Raw genomic sequence first — 9,989 nt, forward strand, 5'->3', positions numbered from 1 at the left:
GGTTCGATTCTGGGTACTGCCTGTGCGGAGTTTGCAAGTTCTCCCTGTGACCGCGTGGGTTTCCGCCGGGTGCTCCGGTTTCCTGCCAAAGACTTGCAGGTGATAGGTAAATTGGCCATTGTAAATTGCCCCCTAGTGTAGGTAGGTGGTAGGGAATATGGGATTATTGTAGGGTTAGTATAAATGGGTGGTTGTTGGTCGGCACAGACTCGGTGGGCCGAAGGATCTGTTTCAGTGCTGTATCTCTAAATAAATAAAAAATAAATAAGCCTCACAAGAGACTTCTTTACAAGATTGAAACCTCAGGTCTTAGAAGCAAACTCCTGTGAAGGATTGAGAACTGACTGATAGCCCGTAGGCAGAAAGTGATTGTGAATGGATTTGGATCTGGTTGGAGACTGGTTACCAGTGGTGTCCTGCAGGGATCCATATTAGAACCATTGCTATTTACCATTTTCATTCGTGATCTAGATTTATGCGTTGGGGAATGATCTGGAAGTTTGCTAATTATACTAAGATATTTGTAAGAGGCACAAATGGAGATGAAGCTCACTACTACAAATGAATCGAGATGTACTGAGGGTTTGGGACCATACTTGCCAAATGGTGCTTAACTTAGAAAAACACAGTGTTGTGCATGTTGGCAGGGAAAATGCTGAACTTCTGGGAAAAGAACTAAAGCTGATGGTGAAGTAAGGTTCACGATCAACACCGTGAAGCAGCAGCTAGTGCAAATAGGGTGCATTTACAGGCAAGTCACGATAATACAAAGCATACTATTTCGTCCTTCTACAAGACCTTGCTTAGGCCTCAGTTAGACTACTGTGTCCAGTTTTGGTCACCTCACATGGTGGGTGATATTGAGACTTGGAATAGGGTGCAGAGGATGGTCACAAGATTTAGTTTAAAGCATTTTAGTTACCAAGATAGACTCAAACACACTGTTTCTGCACTTTAGAGAAGTGTAGCCTTAAGGGGTGTTTTGACTGAGGTTTATAAGATGATGAGTTAGCGAGGACCAGGGATCACAATTTAAAATTTTGTAAAGAGAGAACAAGGTTAAGTGGCAGGGGATTTCTTGTTTCCTCCAGAGAATAGTGGACCTATGGAGCTGGTTGGCTTGTAGTGTTGTAGTGAACAATGAATCCCTGCAAGCAAGAGCTGGACCTATTTCTGGCTGAGAAAGAGATCACTTTGTACAAGAGGTAGTACTGTATAACATTAATCAGGGCCAAAGTAGTCTCCAAGACTACTTTTGATTGCCCAAGGATGTTGGGGAGGAATTTTCCAGAATAATTTTCCTCTAATTAGCTGTTTTTAAAAAAAGGAATCTGCTTTTCACCTCTTCCAGGAGTATACGTGGCTTTTGGGTGGGATATGTATGTAGTGTATGTATTGTGATTCATAAGACATGTCAGGCAAGCCCCTCATGTGCCAAGACTGAGGCACACATTATTTTGCCACATGAACATTAAAACTTAAAATTGCAAGCCCCCGACTGGAAAGACATTTGCATAGTAACAGACAGTGTTGGAACAAGGGGACCCAGTCGTTGCTTCCCCAATACACAGAAGAAGTGGTCAGACCAGTTTTAGTCACATGACTGACTGACTGTTGGAGTTTTTTTGAATTTGAACTTGAACAGGGAAAGAAATCAGAAAGCACTTTTCTCCTGGATTGAGAACACCTCTCTCCTGTCTGCTGTCATCTCACTCTCACCAGCTTTGGAAACTATTGAAGACATATGAACTCCAAGAGAGAAAAGTCTCCTACAGTAAACAAGGTTTAAGAAGAATACTGGGCCCCAATGAAAAGTAGGAGCTGTCTACAATCAAGGACTCTACGGTGAGCTGGAAACACAGAAACAGTAACAAGAAATCCCCTTTAGAGACTGCCTCAAACCTCTCCATTTTCTGTCCCTATTCGCATGTGTGTATCACATGTGTATGCTAGCGTGGGCGTGTTGTATATCCATAGGCGTTAAACGTATTAGAGTTTAAGTTTAAGGTTTAATAAATTTCACTCTTTCTTCTTTAAACTTAAGAAAACCTGGTGTGCTCATTTCTTTGCCTTAAAATTGGAAAGCTGTGAACAAGGTTTCACAAAGGAGGGGGCTCAAAACACAGTGTGTTTTAAAATTAAAGCCTGTTGCAATAAGACCAGGTGAAGATAGCAAGAGACCCCTGGATACCTTTCTCACCTAGTCGTAACAGAAATTTGGGTGCTAGCATCCGGAATTTTACCCACAGAAAAACGAGAGAAATTGGAAGTGGGATGCCAAATTGTTCCCAATCAAAAAAAGAGCAAGTTTTCAATACAGGTTTTCTTGTGGTTGTGTGTGCTTGAATAATAACATATCTGCAACTGAAACTAGCAGCTCTCCAAAGCAGGGTGAAGTAACTTGGGATAAGTTAAAAGCTCTTGTCTGTGGAGGGAAGGAGAAAAATGGCTGAGCAGTGTGGGATCACTGTACATGGCAAGGCTAGGAAGTCTGAACTCCTAAGGCTAGTGGCCAACCATTTTTCTCTTGAATCTGAAGCTGCAGAAGCAGTGTTAGAAGCAGACCCAGAGAGGGTACTGCGAGCAAAGATACAATTGGAAAAAAGGAAGCTTGAATTAGAAGACAGGGAAAGAGAAACAGAAAGGGAGAGACAGGAAAAAGAGAGAGAGAGGCAGGAGCGGGAGAAAGAGAGAGCCTTCCAAAAGAAAGATGAAGAAAATGAAAGACAGGAGAAGGAACGAGAGAGAGAGGAGACAGAGAGAAAGAATATTCTGGAAAGAATGCGAAGAAAGAGAGTTGAAGTGGCTTGAGTTAACTGGGTGGGGGGGCGGTGGGGTAGGTGGTGGAGGTGCGACAAAGTAACCCCAGTGAAAGCATGGCCAATATGGAGGAGCAGAATTCAGGGCTGGGTACAAAATTGCTAAAACTCGCTCAATTAATTCCAAAATTCAATGAGGAAGATGTGGAAGCGTTCTTTGTGTCATTTGAGAAACTGGCAAGGCAGCTAAAATGGCCAGCTGAGACCTGGTCTCTCTTATTGCATAGCAAACTAACCGGAAAAGCCCATGAGGTTCATTCCTTGTTACCCAATGAGAGTTCATCAAATCACGAACCGACCAAAATTGCTATCCTCAGGGCATATGAATTAGTAACCGAAGCCTATCGCTAAAAGTTTAGAACCCTCAAAAAGCAAGCGAATCAAACTTATCAGGAGTTTGAAAGAAGCAAGCAGCTGGCTTTTGACCAGTGGCTGAGGGTTTTAAAAATACAGCTCAGCTATGAGACTCTCAGAGAAGTAATCCTGTTAGAGGAATTTGAAAACTCTCTCCTATTCTCAATAAAGATTCCTGTAGAGGAGCAGTGGGTTCAGGGAGCCCGGCAAGTGGAACTTCTCTCCGATGAGTTTGCTTTAATTTATAAGTTGGTTTCCCAGGGGAGAACCTTTCCTAATCACCCCCATAAATCCGAAAAGGAAGGTGATTTCTGCCCAGACAGTCCTGGAAGAGAAAGGAAAGCAGCAGATGCAGGGGGCCCTCCTCCAGCCAAAAAGGAAGGTGCTGTGAATGAGAGTGAGATCCAGAACCCTGTGTGCTTCCATTGTAATAAAGCGGGGCATTTAAAAGCTGATTGCTGGAAACTAAAGGGGAAACCAGTAGGGTTAATCAGGGCACACCCGCTCAGTGAAGACTGATGCAAAGCACAGCAGAACATGCTGTGGCTTTAACTGCAGTAAGACTGCAATGCAGGAAGATTGCTACAGCCAGTGCAGGAAAAGTTAATAGGATTCCTGAAGGTTATCAGGGTTTTGTGTCCGAAGGGAAAGTAACCCCATATCCCTCGAGTGGGGCAAGCAAGCCCATAGTAATTCTCAGGGACACAGGGGCCACTAGATCCCTTTTACTGGGAAAAGGCCCGACCTTTCTCCCAGAGAGTGCAGTGAACACCAGAATGGTGGTGAATGGTATTGGAGGTCTGTACCTGTACACCGGGTGCACTGGAGTGTGACCTTGTTTCAGGACCAGTGACTGTAGGGATTGTCCCTAGTTATGGACGGGGTTGTCCTGTTCCTAGGTAATGATCTGGCAGGGGTGAAGGTTGTAACCCCCCCCACCCCCCCAGTAGTGAAAGAAAGACCACAGGAGGTCAGAGAGACAGGGTAGTGGCAGGAGATGGTCCCCTGCAGAGTTCCTGAATGTTTAGTGATCAGGCCATGATCAAACCAGCTCCCCCAGAGGAGACTGCATTGGCACTGCAGGCTGTTGACCATGAGGTCTGCCTGTCCGAGACTTTCTTTGGAAAGTTAGGAGACCCAGGGAATGAATTAAATAATTTTTCCCTAATTGAGGCTCAGCAAGCTGACCCAGTATTGCAAGAGTTAGCACAGGCTGCCCAGTCTGACAGTGAAGCAGAGGGAGTCCCTGACTGCTAGTATTTAAAGAATGAGGTACTGATGAGGAAATGGAGTTCTCCTCACAGACCTGAGGGCAAAGAGTAGACAATAGTTCACCAATTAGTGGTGTCACAGAGGTACTGGAGAGAAATATTAAGAAGGGCCCATGAGACTACAGTGGCTGTATATGCTGGTATATGATAGACCAAAGCCCGCATAAGACAGCAGTTTGACTGGCCAAAACTCCACAAAGATGTGATGGAGTACTGCAGGAGTTGCCACATGTGCCAGGTTGAGGGGAAACCCCAACCTACAGTGAAACCTGCGCCCCTGTACTGGTGTTAGGAGGATCCTCCAGTGGAGGACTGGTGAACTGTAAGGGGCCCCTGCCAAGAACAAAAGGGGACAGGCAAGCACACGGCTGGCAAAAGTTTAGAAAGAGAAAGAGAAAAAGTGACTAAGAGGGCAGATTAAAGGAAGTCCGGGAAGAATCCCAGATGAAAACCTCTACTGTCCGGTCAACCAACCCCAAAAAATGTGAAACGTTAGACCCCACATACGCCTATGTAAATTCAGACTCTAGAAACACCCCACCAGAGTTGCTAACAGCATTTACAGGAACCTGCAGAGACAAAGAGAGACCTCTAGAGGGTACAGAAACCATGAGGGTGATGCCTCACCTAGTCGAAGTGCCACAGGAGAGTGCAGTCAAGTCTGCACAAATAGCTGCAGGTAGGAGTGTCCCAGAGAACAAAGGGGAGGGGGGGGGGGGAGTAACAAAGAATCCTCCCCCACAGTCAGAGGAAAGGGGAACCACCCATCCCCTGAAGGTTAAGGTTTAATAAATTTCACTCTTTCTTCTTTAAACTTAAGAAAACCTTGTGTGCTTATTTCTTTGCCTTATAATTGGAAAGCTATGAACAAGGTTTCACAAAGGGGGAGCTCAAAACGCAGTGTGTTTGAAAATTAAACCCTGTTACGATAAGACCAGGTGAAGGTCGTAAGAGACCCCTAGATAACTTTCTCACCTGGTCGTACTAGACAGCATAATTATATGGTACAGTCTGGATGGACCAGTAGATTGCCAATACCAAGATTTTGATTTTCTCCTGCCCCGCCACCCGATCTCCAATTGAGGAAAGGAGTATGGCTACAACATAACCAGGTAAAACTGTATAATCTACAGCATACTGGTAAACTGCCTGTTGCTTATCCATGTAGGACCATATCCAGTTGCGCACTGGCTTGCAAAGTTATTTGGAGCCAACTGGGAAAGATGCAAACCCTATGTCAGGCTTACCCTTCAAAGTTCCATGACAAAGCCACCTAAATCCTGGAGGGAAGTCTCTGTCTACTAGAAAAAACACTCAACTTCCTCTTCAAGAAGGCATGGAGCAGGACAAAATGGAGTGGTAGAAGGAGCAAAAAAAGGTTCAATTTAAAAAAAAAGTTTTTTTTGATGAAACTCTTTAGAAATTGTGCTTGGAGGTAACTGGAGAAACCAGAAGTTCTTAGCTAAGCTAGCCTGCTTCTATCACCTATTTAGCTATTATCTATCTGTCAACAGTTGGTAAAGGTCAACATTATAATTGCTGACACCTATGAGACACATAGGCTTGGCCATGTGAGCCGCATGGAAGATGGCAGGATCCCCAAAGACACATTGTACAGCGAGCTCTCCACTGGTATCAGACCCACCGGCCGTCCATGTCTCTGCTTTAAAGACGTCTGCAAACGCGACATGAAGTCCTGTGACATTGATCACAAGTCGTGGGAGTCAGTTGCCAGCGTTTGCCAGAGCTGGCGGGCAGCCATAAAGGCGGGGCTAAAGTGTGGCGAGTCGAAGAGACTTAGCAGTTGGCAGGAAAAAAGACAGAGGCGCAAGGGGAGAGCCAACTGTGTAACAGCCCCGACAAACAAATTTTTCTGCAGCATCTGTGGAAGAGCCTGTCACTCTAGAATTGGCCTTTATAGCCACTCCAGGCGCTGCTCCACACATCACTGACCACCTCCAGGCGCTTACCCATTGTCTCTCGAGATAAGGAGGCCAAAGAAAAAAAAATGAGACACAGTGGGTGAACTGGAGAGATAGTGAATGCCTTTCTTCATTTCAAATTGAGTTCTTTTTTCAAACTAAAGCACAAAGGAACTGAATTTTGAAAGCAGACAGAAAGCATCTAGTTATCACTTGTGTTTTTTTGGTAGTCAGAAAATGTAAACAATCTAATTTAGACAAACATGGCTTGGGAGAGACAGAGAAAGAAAAATAAGGGGGGAGGTGATAGGGAAATAAGAATGAAGTAGCCAGAGGAGTTAAGAGGAGATGGGCTGGAGTAAGAGATGGGTGTGGGGTGGGGGACAGAGATGAGAGAAGAGAGACAAAGACAGGGACAGTAACTCTTTTCACAGCTTAATTTGAGTGTTTCTTCCCGAATAAAAGTGAGTTTAAAAAAAATTCATTCATGGGATTTGGCGTCGCTGGTCAGGCCAGCATTTATTGCCCATCCCTAACTGCCCTTGAGAAAGTGGTGGTGAGCTGCCTTCTTGAACTGCTGCAGTACATGTGGGATAGGTGCATCCACAGTGCTGTTAGGAAGGGAGTTCCAGGATTTTGACTCAGTGACAGTGAAGGAACGGCGATATAGTTCCAAGTCAGGATGGTGTGTGACTTGGAGGGGAACTTGCAGATGGTGGTGTTCCCACGCATCTGTTGCACTTGTCCTTCTAGGCGGTAGAGGTCGTGGGTATGGAAGGCGCTGTCTAAGGAGCATTGAAGCATTGCTGCAGTGCATCTTGTAGATGGTACACATTGCTACCACTGTGCACCGGTGATGGGGGAAGTGAATGTTTGTAGAAGGGGTGCCAATCAAATGGGCACCTTTGTCCTGGATGGTGTCAAGCTTCTTGAGTGTTGTTGGAGCTGCACCCATCCAGGCAAGTGGAGAATATTCCATCACACTCCTGACTTGTGCCTTATAGATGGTGGACAGGCTTTGGGGAGTCAGGAGGTGAGTTACTCGCTGCAGGATTCCCAGCCTCTGACCAGCTGTTATAGCCATGGTATTTATTTGGCTACTCCAGTTCAGTTTCTGGTCAATGGTAACCCCCAGGATGTTGATAGTGGGGGATTCGGCGATCGTAATGCCATTGAATGTCATGGGGAGATGGTTACATTCTCTCTTGTTTGAGATAGTCATTGCCTAGTACTTGTCTGGCGCAAAAGTTACTTGCCACTTATCAGCCCAAGCCTGGATATTGTCCAGGTCTTGTTGCATATAGACATGGGCTGTTTCAGTATCTGAGGTGCTGAATATTGTGCAATCATCAGCGAACATCTCCACTTCTGACCTTATGATGGCGGGAAGGTCATTGATGAAGCAGCTGAAGATGGTTGGGCGTGGACATTACCCTGAGGAACTCCTGAAGTGATGTCCTGGAGCTGAGTTGATTGACCACCAACAACCACAACCATCTTCCTTTGCACTAGGTATGACTCCAACCGGCGGAGAGTTTTCCCCCGATTCCCATTGACTCAAGTTTTGCTAGGAATCCTTGATGCCATACTTGGTCAAATGCTGCCTTGATGTCAAGGGCAGTCACTTTCACCTCACCTCTGGAGTTCAGCTCTTTTGTCCATGGTTGAACCAAGGCTGTAATGAGGTTAGGAGCTGAGTGGCCCAGGCGGGACCCAAACTGAGCATCAATGAGCAGGTTATTGCTGAGCAATTGCTGTTTGATAGCACTGTCGATGACACCTTCCATCACTTTACCAATGATCGAGAGTATACTGATGGGGCGGTAACTGGACGAGTTGGAGTTGTCCTGCTTTTTGTGGACAGGACGTATCTGGGCAATTTTCCACATTGTAGATGCCAGTGTTGTAGCTGTATTGGAACAACTTGGCTAGGGGCTGGCAAGTTCTGGAGCACAAGTCTTCAGTATTGCCTGAATGTTGTCAGGGCCCATAGCCTTTGCAGTATCCAGTACCTTCAGTTGTTTCCTGATATCACGTGGAGTGAATCGACTTGGCTGAAGAGTGGCATCTGTGATGCTGGGGACTTCAGGAGGAGGCTGAGATGGATCATCCATTCAGCACTATTGGCTGAGGTTGTTGCAATTGCTTCAGTCTGATCTTTTGCTCTGATGTGCTGGGCTCCCCCATCATTGAGGATGCAGATATTTGTGGAGCTACCTCCTCCAGTTAGTTGTTTAATTGTCCACCACCATTCACGACCAGGTGTGGCAGGACTGCAAAGCTCAGATCTGATCCGTTGGTTGTGGGATCGCTTAGCTCTATCCATCACATGCTGATTACACTGTTTGTCACGCAAGTAGTCCTGGGTTGTAGCTTCACCAGGTTGACACCTCATTTTGAGGTATGCCTGGTTCTGCTCCTGGCATGCCCTCCTACACTCTTCATTGAACCAGGGTTGATTCCCCCAGCTTGATGGTAATTGTAGAGTGGGAGATATGCCGGGCCATGAGGTTACAGATTGTGGTTGAGTACAATTCTGCTGCTGCAGATGGCCCACAGCACCTCATGGATGCCCAGTTTTGCGTTGCTATATCTGTTCGAAATCTATCCCATTTAGCACGGTGGTAGTGCCACACAACACAATGGAGGGTATCTTCAATGTGAAGACAGGACTTCATCTCCACAGGGACTGTGTGGTGGTCACTCCTACCAATACTGTCATGGGCAGATGCATCTGCGACAGGCAGATTGGTGAGGATGAGTTTAATATTTCAAGCAAGCAAAGCGCTAATTATTGTCTGTGTCATTGATATTAATTAGAAAGTTTACTTTTGTTATAGTTGCGCAACAAAGAGAGAGAGATGTATATCTAGGAATCAAACACAGAATACCAAATTTTGTATTGATAAAGATCTCTTAGAAAGGCACAATCCACTACTGTTTTGCATGTCAGATCCATGTCTTCCCTCTTCCTGCTGACATTAGGTATCGTCGAGTGAGCCAGACTTAACATTTCATCCCCAGCTTTGCCAACCTCAGGTTCACCTTCCTCCATTCTGAAAAACCCTGAATTCCTCCTCCATAGTGATGTCAGATCAAAGGACCTCTCCTAAGTTTCCAGACCTCAGAAGATCCCACTCCAAGACCTCCATCGAATTCTGCCAATTATCGGACCATTCTTCAATGCTATTAAAGCCCAGAACAACCAACCAAGTGCTCCCAAAGTATAGTACTGCCACTAAGTGCAGAGAAACTTCACTGCATCTCCCCAATGCTGCTAAACAATAGGATTGCGAAATTCTGTTGTGTAGCGCCACCTCCAGTGGTGCTATGGAGGCCTAGCACCACTTTTGTGGGGTGCCCTGTATCACCAGCTGTTTTCTGCATGGCCCGCACAATGTCCTGTGAGGAGAAGCCGTACTTTTTTATTATTCATTCATGGGTTATGAGGGTCATTGGTATGGCCAAAATGTATTGCCCACCCCTAATTGCCCTTGAGAAGGTGGTGGGGAGCTGTCTCTTGAACTGCTGCAGTTCATGAGGTGTAGGTACACCCACAGTGCTGTTAGGGAGGGAGTTCCAGGTTTTTGTCCCAGCGACATTGCAGGAATGACGATATAATT

Source organism: Heterodontus francisci, chromosome 13 (assembly GCF_036365525.1).
Source record: "Heterodontus francisci isolate sHetFra1 chromosome 13, sHetFra1.hap1, whole genome shotgun sequence".
NCBI lineage: Eukaryota > Metazoa > Chordata > Chondrichthyes > Heterodontiformes > Heterodontidae > Heterodontus > Heterodontus francisci.